Source organism: Epinephelus lanceolatus, chromosome 20, assembly GCF_041903045.1.
Source record: "Epinephelus lanceolatus isolate andai-2023 chromosome 20, ASM4190304v1, whole genome shotgun sequence".
Lineage (NCBI taxonomy): Eukaryota > Metazoa > Chordata > Actinopteri > Perciformes > Serranidae > Epinephelus > Epinephelus lanceolatus.
The window spans coordinates 11,816,328-11,828,643 of NC_135753.1; positions in this window are offsets into that span (position 1 = coordinate 11,816,328).

The following is a 12,316-nucleotide window of genomic DNA, read 5'->3' on the forward strand; positions in this document are numbered from 1 at the left end:
GCAAAACATGTTTGAGCCTTATAATCAAGGTAAATAGCCTATTAAGTCTAAATTAGTGTATACTTATGGTCTAAATAAGCATTTGTTAATATGTTTTACCACAAGGTGGCCACTGTGCAGGGCACTATTAATAATTATCTGGTACTTAAATTTTGCAGAGCTGGCAGTGAGAGCAAACAATCTGTCCACGCACTACATCTCTATTTTATTCAATTTACCCTTTTTTGGATTTGGCATCCATAGCTAACCAGCCACTGCTATCGAGGTTCAGCAACATTTGGATTCATAGAATGAATTTCCATAGACTTCTTTTCTCAAAGGCTCAAGGAGCCACTGGACAGGGCTCTGGAGCCACAGGTTGCCAACCCCTGCCCTAGACAATTAAGTAAAGGTCCATGAGATATATATATATATACAATACAGGCCAAAAGTTTGGACACACCTTCTCATTCAATGCGTTTTCTTTATTTTCATGACTATTTACATTGTAGATTCTCACTGAAGGCATCAAAACTATGAATGAACACATGTGGAGTTATGTACTTAACAAAAAAAGGTGAAATAACTGAAAACATGTTTTATATTCTAGTTTCTTCAAAATAGCCACCCTTTGCTCTGATTACTGCTTTGCACACTCTTGGCATTCTCTCCATGAGCTTCAAGAGGTAGTCACCTGAAATAGTTTCCACTTCACAGGTGTGCCTTATCAGGGTTAATTAGTGGAATTTCTTGCTTTATCAATGGGGTTGGGACCATCAGTTGTGTTGTGCAGAAGTCAGGTTAATACACAGCCGACAGCCCTATTGGACAACTGTTAAAATTCATATTATGGCAAGAGCCAATCAGCTAACTAAAGAAAAACCAGTGGCCATCATTACTTTAAGAAATGAAGGTCAGTCAGTCCGGAAAATTGCAAAAACTTTAAATGTGTCCCCAAGTGGAGTCGCAAAAACCATCAAGCGCTACAAGGAAACTGGCACACATGAGGACCGACCCAGGAAAGGAAGACCAAGAGTCACCTCTGCTTCTGAGGATAAGTTCATCCGAGTCACCAGCCTCAGAAATCGCAAGTAAACAGCAGCTCAGATCAGAGACCAGATGAATGCCACACAGAGTTCTAGCAGCAGACCCATCTCTAGAACAACTGTTAAGAGGAGACTGCGCGAATTAGGCCTTCATGGTCAAATAGCTGCTAGGAAACCACTGCTAAGGAGAGGCAACAAGCAGAAGAGATTTGTTTGGGCCAAGAAACACAAGGAATGGACATTAGACCAGTGGAAATCTGTGCTTTGGTCTGATGAGTCCAAATTTGAGATCTTTGGTCCCAACCGCCGTGTCTTTGTGAGACGCAGAAAAGGTGAACGGATGGATTCCACATGGCTGGTTCCCACTGTGAAGCATGGAGGAGGAGGTGTGATGGTGTGGGGGTGTTTTGCTGGTGACACTGTTGGGGATTTATTCAAAATTGAAGGCACACTGAACCAGCATGGCTACCACAGCATCCTGCAGCGACATGCCATCCCATCCGGTTTGCGTTTAGTTGGACGATCATTTATTTTTCAACAGGACAATGACCCCAAACACACCTCCAGGCTGTGTAAGGGCTATTTGACCAAGAAGGAGAGTGATGGAATGCTGCGGCAGATGACCTGGCCTCCACTGTCACCGGACCTGAACCCAATCGAGATGGTTTGGGGTGAGCTGGACCGCAGAGTGAAGGCAAAGGGGCCAACAAGTGCTGAACACCTCTGGGAACTCCTTCAAGACTGTTGGAAAACCATTCCAGGTCACTACCTCTTGAAGCTCATGGAGAGAATGCCAAGATTGTGCAAAGCAGTAATCAGAGCAAAGGGTGGCTATTTTGAAGAAACTAGAATATAAAACATGTTTTCAGTTATTTCACCTTTTTTTGTTAAGTACATAACTCCACATGTGTTCATTCATAGTTTTGATGCCTTCAGTGAGAATCTACAATGTAAATAGTCATGAAAATAAAGAAAACGCATTGAATGAGAAGGTGTGTCCAAACTTTTGGCCTGTACTGTATATATATATATATATATATATATATATATATATATATATATATATATATATATATATATATATATATATATATATATATATATATATATATGTCTATCTATATCTATATATATGTCTATCTATATCTATATATCTATATCTATATATGTCTATCTATATCTATATATCTATATCTATATATATCTATATATATGTCTATCTATATCTATATATCTATATCTATATATATCTATATATCTATATCTATATATATCTATATATATCTATATATATGTCTATCTATATCTATATATCTATATCTATATATATCTATATATATGTCTATCTATATCTATATATCTATATCTATATATATATATATATATATATATATATATATATATATATATATATATATATATCCATGAGATAGCATTTAGCCATAGGAAATGAACTATTTGGACCTTGTTATGATAAAAAAATTTAAAAAAAAACATATTTAAACTGCTCTGACATGCCCACTGTTGCTGCTTCCTCTGCAAGCCGCTTTGCAACCTGCCTCCACCCTAGCTCCTCCTTTTGATGTTGTGTCTGACTTATCAATGTCATTTCTGTTTGTCATTTTTTTGTGAACAACTTTTTATTGTTTTTAAATGTAAACAAGTACAGTAGTCAGACAACATTACAGGTACTTTGCAATCAAAAATATAGAAAAAGAAAGAAAAGAAACCTAGTGGAGATGTTAAACGTTTCATGAGAAAGTTTCTTCTTGGAGTAAGGTAAGTCCTGTGAATATAATTGAAATGGATCTGTTGATGATCTGGGTTTTTAGAGGCAGAGACAATCAAGGACCAAATCTTTTTCCAGTCCAGTGAATCACCTCCAATGTAGTGCTCCAGTTCACTAAACCATACATGCAAAATAGGGAGGGTTTTACAAGAGGCATCCCGGATAAGTGAATATATTTGGGAGACCAAACCTGTTTTTCATCCTCTATTGTACAGAATGGAGTGCAAAGGGTGGGTAGTAATAGGAGAACTCCATGGCACTCCATATGCTTTCATAGATGATCGCAGTTGAAAGTACAGAAATAAAGATGTTCCAGGCAACTGGTAAGACAGTCTCAAATCATTAAAGTCACGAAGCCCATTCTCGTTATATACATCAGCTAAAACTTGGATACCCCTAGAACTCCAGTCCGGGGGTGAGAATGGGACCCCCCCAGATTTCTGTTTGTCATTGATGCTTGTCTGTTCTGTTCCCAGGGGTCTTTGCTGCTGCTCTCCCTGCCTTAGGCTTTCCATGAAGGCACATAGAAGGGCAGGGAGGTTTGCTCTCTCTGCCTCAGGCTTTCCTCTTTGCACGTGGAAGGGCAGAGACATGTGCTCTCTCCACCTTAGGCTTTCCTCTTTGCATGTGGAAGAGGCTTTCTGCGTAGGCCCAAGGAAAAGCAGAGAGGCCCCAGATCAGAGCCATACTGCCAAATATAATACTGCAAATGGAAATAAAGTTTTCTTTGACTAAAGTGGTCCTGACTGAAATAAAATTGTGGGGAAAAACAAGATTTTCTGCGTACTATAAAAAGGCAGTTGTGATGTTTCAAAACTGCAGAAATCTAGTTTTAAAACCTAGAAAAACACATTCCCTATGTGCTAGCAACATATGTCCAATGCTATATGGTCAAAATGATTTACATTACATTTGACACATCTTCTGTTGTTGTTAACATGTTGTGTTGACCAGTCATATTTGCTTGCTGAATTTTGTCCCAACATAAATACCATAAAAGCAAGTGTTGAAGTAAACCATCATAAATGTGTTAAATGTTTGTGTAATTTTTCATTAAGTTAATTTGTACATTAAAAGATGCAGCCATGTTGTGAGAGACAGAACATACACACACACTGTTTTTCATTATCACATTCACACCTTCTCAATCAGTGATATTTCTTTATGCAAATGACTGCTGAGCTCTATAGTTGAATAAATGTTGTGTCAGTTAGTCTTTTAAGTAGCTGTCTTAGTGTGATGTTTCTGTGGGTGAATGTTTATATAAAGGGTTGAAGTCAACCTAAACCTGTGTCAAGAACTTTCTAGAAGTGGGCCAGCACGTATGGGAGCACTGTGACACAGCCAGGGCACTGCAGAGGAGGGGCTGTCCTTTTGATCGCTTGGAGTACCCCAGAGGTTCCACTGTTTTTCTAAAGGACTGAAAAATCACCTTCCACCCTTAAGAACAAAGACATCAACAGCAGCACAGACTGGTCACGCAACTCCAGGCTCAGACTGTGCAACTGCACCTCAGGCCAGGTGGGGTATCTTATCATCAATGCTGGTTAAAAAAAAATATGTTTTTGTTCTCGTATAAATTAGAACACATTTCTCCTGTTTTCCAGATGGTAGTAAATATCTTCCACATTGTTTCATTAAGGTGACAGAGGTCTGGTGACATTCAAACACACACTTAGAAAAGTCCAGACACAGAGGCTGTGATGTCTCAGGAATTCCAAAGTCTTTTAATCGCAGTTGTGATGTGCTTTGCTCCAGACCTCAGTGAAGTGAACTGTTCTTTCAGGGAACAAAAAAAAAACAGCAGAGAGTTTTTGGCAGTGGCACATAAGGCAAAGGTCCTGTTTGCAAACAGAAGCAGTGGCCTTTGTGGGAAGCGTGGTACTGCTGGTATAGATAGAAGGTGCACAGCAGCATAAACAAGCTGTTATTTGTTTTGCTGTGTGATTTCAAAATGATACATGTAGCATACTCATGGGGAAGTATGTAGTTTGGGATTTCAATCTTACTTGTAAAAACCATAATGTAGGACCATAGGTAGAAATACTATGGTCATGAATTCCAAATACCCCAGAAGCCTCCAAAGAAACAAGCTACCACAAAACAAATTCCTAAAAGGGAACTTTGCTTCCCTTTAAAAATGTAATTGTGAAAAAAAAAATATTGAAAGGGAAACCTTACCAATTTTCAACAAGCTCTGTGTCATTATGTGTGCAGGTGAGTGGTGTTTGGAGCACCCAGAACTCCCTGCTCATTTGCCGGCTTTGATGACACTTTTACTTTGATGACACCTTTACTGTCACCCAGTGGAATTTTGCCAGGTGAGCTCTGGGTGCTCATGGGCTATCTAAACATTTGTTTTAAATTTCAAGCAGCGTGTGATTCGGTGACTGTGAGAAAATACATGAAAAGCTGTTAAAATGAGTGAATTGAATTAATTTCTCTGATCAGACATGACAACTTCAGCAGGAGAGTTTGGGAGCTTCTTTTTAGACCATTATCTTGGACATGAGGGACTTACAAGTTTTATAGCTAGCTACTGACAAAGCACCAGACAAGTGGACTTTATGTTATAATACTGCCTAGCGGATGTGAGTTGCTTCACCAAATGGACAACTGGATGTCTGACACCATTCAAAAGAAATATTAGATATTTTGGCATATGCAGTCCAGAGAGAAAATGTGTCTGTGCCAGTTGTTTGGTCTGATGAAAGTATGCCTGGAACAGTGGTCCTCAGCTGGCATCCATCTCGTCTTAGTGCATGTACATACATAGTCGTGCACACATAACTGCACAGCACCCCCTGGCTAAAATGTGTTTCCATGTGCATAGCTGTAGAATGACCACATTTCATTTACTTCTTATAAACCTGTACTATGTGATGGATCTGTCATTCTCCATGGAGGGCGACGTGGCCAATGTCAAGAAGCTGGGAGCTGAAGAAATGAAGAATACTACTAGTGACTTGCAGAATGGGTCTGTCTGCCTCAATTTCCATTTCCTTCTCACCTGAAATGTAGGCTAACATAATTTTTTTCTCTTTTTTATACCTCCATACTCCTTTATATGGTATACCCTTTTGTCACATTCACAGAGTTACACACCTGGGAGCTGCCCGGTACAATCATAATCTTACTACCGGCCACTGAGCAGTGCTGCTAGTAGCGATTGGGGATTAAGCGCTTTGCTCAAGGACAACTGGTAGCTTTGGAGAGAATGGAGAGTATTAGTTATTCACTTTCCACCCTTCAGTCTCAAAATTACTTCTCAAAACTTTGTACTACTTCTTACTCCCCTCCATTCATTCCCACTCCAAAAGGCTTTGGGACATTTGTGGATAAGACGGCGATGCCATACATCAGTACTGCAGGGACATGCTCAGGAAACACTGTAAGACGACTAAGCCCCGCCCCTGCATCCCTCTTTTGACCTAGCACCACATCTTGAGCCTTACACCTACAGAAGCCTCTTCACAGAGCTTGTAGGGGAGCAGCAGATCTCTAGTAACCTGGGTTTACCAGAGGGGGGGCTGAATGTCCCGATGCACGCAGCCGTGTGTGTGGAAGCCCAGCAGGGAGCAGGACTGCAATACAGAGATTGTTGTTTTGGTTTGGGTGGGCGTTATGTGGAGGAAGTGAAAAGACTGCAGACAATAGATGTGAGGGGTGTTTTAGAATACTAAGCTTCCTTTGGGAAACCACACCAGTCAGTTTTGGGTGGATTTTAAACTCATTATTGAGTTTTCCAATTTGAAAATTTGACTTCAATAATTTCATAATGACAGGTTTTAGATTTCAGCCCTACAGAGCGTGAATGCATAAAGTATTACTCATCCGTAGTCATTTGATTTCATGCAAAAGCAGAAAGGTAATTCTATTCCCAAAGCCTGTCAGAAACACTTATATCAGTCACAGTGCTATATTTGCTGCCAGTTGGCTGTTCATTGACTGTTTGATGTTCCTCCCTTGCAGGAGCAGATCAGCTGGAGGAATGTGGCTCATCTGCTGGTGTTTTCTTCAGACGCTGGTTTCAGCTTTGCTGGAGACAGTAAATTGGGCAACATCTTAGATCCCAATGATAGAAGTGTGACTTGCATAAAAATGTGTGCACCACAGGAAATTCACAGATATTATATTAAGCTTAGACAGTTTTTGAAAGATCTTATATATATATATTTTTTTTTTATATTAACGCAGAATTATCTCTGGGCAAATTGAGTGGAGTCATATGGAACTGACAAACCTACAGAAAATTATCACCAAGCCCTGCAGCTCCACACAACTTTTTAACCTTTTCACCCTCATTTGTATGCCTCTGCGTTGTCGATAGTCGTGGTCGGAGGCATAATGTTTTTGGGTTGTCCATCTGTCCATCCATCCGTCCTGATGTCCATCCATATGTACCCACATACATTTGTCCATATGCGATATCTCAAGACCGCCTCAAGGGAAATTCTTCAAATTTGGCACAAATGTCTACTTGGACTCAATGACGAGCTCATTATTTTTTGGTTGTCACTGTGACTTCATCCTTCTCATTCTCATAGGCAAAAAACCTCAAGAATGCCTAGAGGGATTTTTTTTTTTTTTTTTCAAATTTGGCACAAACGTTCACTTGAACTCAAGGATGAATTGATATGATTTTGGTGGTCAAGGGTCAAAAGTAAAGTGCACGTGACCTTGCATCCATCTCGTTCTGGGGAACGCAATATCTAAAAAACACCTTGAGGGAATTTCTTGAAATTTGGCGCAAACATCCAATTTGAGTCAAGAAAGAACTGATTAGATCTTGGTGGTCAAAGGTCAGTGTGACCACATAAAACACATTTTCAGCCATAAGTCAAGACTTTATGACAATTATGACAAAAAATTCCCACAAATGTCTAAGAATATACTGATGTAGCGATTAAATCCAAGTCCAAGGTCAACTTGATTATGACATCATCATTCAATGTCATATCTCAGGAACAGACGGGGAGACACTTGGTCAGACACTGAATTGGTGACACTAATCTGGAAATTGTGTTGATTGTATAGATCTTCTGTCCTGCCAGGGGGGAAGACACTACCAAGCAATACCTAAATAATACTTTTTTTCCCTAGATACCTCACTTTGAGGAATGTAAAACAGATTTTTCTAGAAACCCTTGAAAAAAACAATCACCTGAACAAGTGCCACTATATTATTGTCTTGTAAACTATTGTAACGTGGTATTTATTTATTTAACAAAACTATGCCAGCTAGGCTAATGTCATCCATTATCATGATAATAAAATAAGGTCTTCAATTTGTTAGGAAGAACGTTATTGATACTCATTTACTAACTTACTTACTTACATACTTCATTTCAACAAGATACACTAACTCCTGAAAACCTGAATGACCTATGTGTTGACCATAAAAACTTAATTAGTGATCACTATGTCTTGTTTTGAATACAAACTGTCTTAAATGTAAAAAACAGAGGCATTTGAAAATGTGTATAAACATTATCTTTGTTATAATATAATTTCATATCTATCAATGTTATATTCTTTCCCTGGCATTTGCAGGGTTTACTCATTTTTATTCCCTCTGCACTCATCTTAAAATAGGTTTATATCTTTTTTTGTTTTTGTCCTCTAACTTCACTGCAGCACAAAAATATATTGAGGCTGACCTTCAGGGTTTCAGAAAGGAAGTGCACTGGAGAAAGAGAGACGCTGAGACAAAGAGAACAGGAGGAACGACAAAGGAACAACTTCAGATGAAAAATAATTTAATTTCCACGAGTCTGATCTGACCTGAGGTGATTATTTTAAGATTGTAGGAGTGTTTTACTCACTGTTCTAATTTGTAAGACATGTTGTGATATTATATTTCACTTTATATATTTGATCTTGAAGTGTAGTTTCATAAGGCACACTTAAATCATTGTGTCAGAAACATTATGTGAATTTAACTTGATCATATTGGTCTTACTTTTTGGAAATGTGTATGAGTTAACTATTTTTCTATGGAAGAAAAAGTTTTCTTGAACTTTATTTACATTTTGAGAACAATACAAATGTTTCCAAAACAATGTCTGGTTGACTTGTGTTTTGTCTCAGTATAACAAAATCAATTAAAATCAAATCCCAGGCATCCTCTTAGGTGATGAGTAAATCAGTATTGATTCAGTTTGGTTTCAGTGTCAGGCATCAGTGTAGATTCAGTACTTCTGGCTGACAATATTTCAATCTTGATTCAATCAGATTTTACTATCTGGGCTGCCAGGCGCCAAACAGAAAAACAAAGTTAGCAACTAGCTTAAAGGGATAGTTTGGATTTTTTTTTAAAGTGGGACTGTTTGAGTAGCCTGGTGAAACCATCCTGATCTCGCAAGCTCATATTCGATTTCTGTCTGTCTGGCCATGCAATCATTAAGGCGCATTCTGGCATTGGTTAAAGCTTACCGGGCCAATCACAACCATTTATTATCATCAGAATAGGAGGGACAAGAACGGAGTGAATGCATTTTGTAAACAACCAACATGGCTACTGATTTTGAATATATTTTAGGGTGGTCTTGGTCCGGTTACAAACAAACTCTGTGGTTCATTTGTGGGGAACATGTTCTGACCTTGATCCCAACCAACTGCAGTCACATTACACATTGTTTGGGTTAAACAACATGAGCATGTTAGAGCCCCAGAGGATTATTATTGTGCACCTCCTGTACTGCCTTAATACAATCAGCATATCCAATACATCAAAACATTGTTTTCTAGTTGGAGTCGTGCCTCATTTTCAAACTGTATGGTTTGCCTAAAATGAAAAATTACAGCAATATAATACACGATGACCAGTGCTAAGATCAACCTGCGTAGTTGTCCCTCCATTGTGACATTAGAAAGTGTCACATTTATCTTGCAAGTGTACTCTTCTTCAACTTTTTTTTACTTCCTGGATTTTTCCCACATGGAAATTCTGATCAGTCAAGAACACATTTCTCACGCAAGGCATTTTATCTGGTCCGCTTGCAAAATTTTGCCTGCTTGATATTGCTGCTGTAAGAACACAAACTAACTCTAGGCAATTATGCAACTTTGAAACGAAATTAGTCCCTGATTCGGACCAAAGCAAGCAAACTCTAGGTCTGAAAGCATCCTTAGCCACCTAATAAAAGTCCCACCTAAAAGAATCAATATAGGTGTAACTGCAACACTTATTATACTATTATACTAATCGCCAACTAATTTGATAATCGATCAATAGATTTGAGTAAAACATTTTAAAAATTAAAAATTCTGATTCTAGCTTCTTATATGTGAATATATTCTATAATTTTTTTGTTTGTTTTTTTACCACTGTATGACGGTAAATGCTATATGAAGGATATGTTTGTGTTGAGTACATTAATACATCTGATGATGTCATCTTAGGCTTTTAGAAATACAGATCAACATTTTTCATCATTTTCTTACATTTTTAGGCCATATAACTAAGTAGTTAATCAAAAGAGTAATCAACAGAATAATCAACATTGAAAATAATTCCAGCCCTGCACATACCAATCACAGAAATAAAAGTCCTCTGTTTATCCACCAACCTGATGCTATATGTTACATTATATAAAAAATATTTTCACCTTGCCATCAGACAGCACCTGTCCTTGGACACTACATTTTCTCAACTGCAGAGCTTCTGTATTCCTACGCAAAAGCGCAATTGTGCCACACAGCTGTTTGGGTCAGACAGTAGTTCATGGAAGAGACAACAAATACAAGAAAATAAAAATAAAAATGGAGATGATGACAGGGACAATGAAATGCTGTTCACTGTGGAGACAAGAGGATACCTTTATAAACCAGAGTATACAAAAGAAGAACTTTTGCAGAGGGAGACTGAACAGCCAAAAGAGAGATATGATATTGATTTTATTAAGTGGCCGACATACAGTACAGGCCAAAAGTTTGGACACACCTTCTCATTCAATGCGTTTTCTTTATTTTCATGACTATTTACATTGTAGATTCTCACTGAAGGCATCAAAACTATGAATGAACACATGTGGAGTTATGTACTTAACAAAAAAAGGTGAAATAACTGAAAACATGTTTTATATTCTAGTTTCTTCAAAATAGCCACCCTTTGCTCTGATTACTGCTTTGCACACTCTTGGCATTCTCTCCATGAGCTTCAAGAGGTAGTCACCTGAAATGGTTTTCCAACAGTCTTGAAGGAGTTCCCAGAGGTGTTTAGCACTTGTTGGCCCCTTTGCCTTCACTCTGCGGTCCAGCTCACCCCAAACCATCTCGATTGGGTTCAGGTCCGGTGACTGTGGAGGCCAGGTCATCTGCCGCAGCACTCCATCACTCTCCTTCTTGGTCAAATAGCCCTTACACAGCCTGGAGGTGTGTTTGGGGTCATTGTCCTGTTGAAAAATAAATGATCGTCCAACTAAACGCAAACTGGATGGGATGGCATGTCGCTGCAGGATGCTGTGGTAGCCATGCTGGTTCAGTGTGCCTTCAATTTTGAATAAATCCCCAACAGTGTCACCAGCAAAACACCCCCACACCATCACACCTCCTCCTCCATGCTTCACAGTGGGAACCAGGCATGTGGAATCCATCCGTTCACCTTTTCTGCGTCTCACAAAGACTGACAAAGACGGTTGGAACCAAAGATCTCAAATTTGGACTCATCAGACCAAAGCACAGATTTCCACTGGTCTAATGTCCATTCCTTGTGTTTCTTGGCCCAAACAAATCTCTTCTGCTTGTTGCCTCTCCTTAGCAGTGGTTTCCTAGCAGCTATTTGACCATGAAGGCCTGATTCGCGCAGTCTCCTCTTAACAGTTGTTCTAGAGATGGGTCTGCTGCTAGAACTCTGTGTGGCATTCATCTGGTCTCTGATCTGAGCTGCTGTTAACTTGCGATTTCTGAGGCTGGTGACTCAGATGAACTTATCCTCAGAAGCAGAGGTGACTCTTGGTCTTCCTTTCCTGGGTCGGTCCTCATGTGTGCCAGTTTCGTTGTAGCGCTTGATGGTTTTTGCGACTCCACTTGGGGACACATTATAGTTTTTGCAATTTTCCGGACTGACTGACCTTCATTTCTTAAAGTAATGATGGCCACTCGTTTTTCTTTAGTTAGCTGATTGGTTCTTGCCATAATATGAATTTTAACAGTTGTCCAGTAGGGCTGTCGGCTGTGTATTAACCTGACTTCTGCACAACACAACTGATGGTCCCAACCCCATTGATAAAGCAAGAAATTCCACTAATTAACCCTGATAAGGCACACCTGTGAAGTGGAAACCATTTCAGGTGACTACCTCTTGAAGCTCATGGAGAGAATGCCAAGAGTGTGCAAAGCAGTAATCAGAGCAAAGGGTGGCTATTTTGAAGAAACTAGAATATAAAACATGTTTTCAGTTATTTCACCTTTTTTTGTTAAGTACATAACTCCACATGTGTTCATTCATAGTTTTGATGCCTTCAGTGAGAATCTACAATGTAAATAGTCATGAAAATAA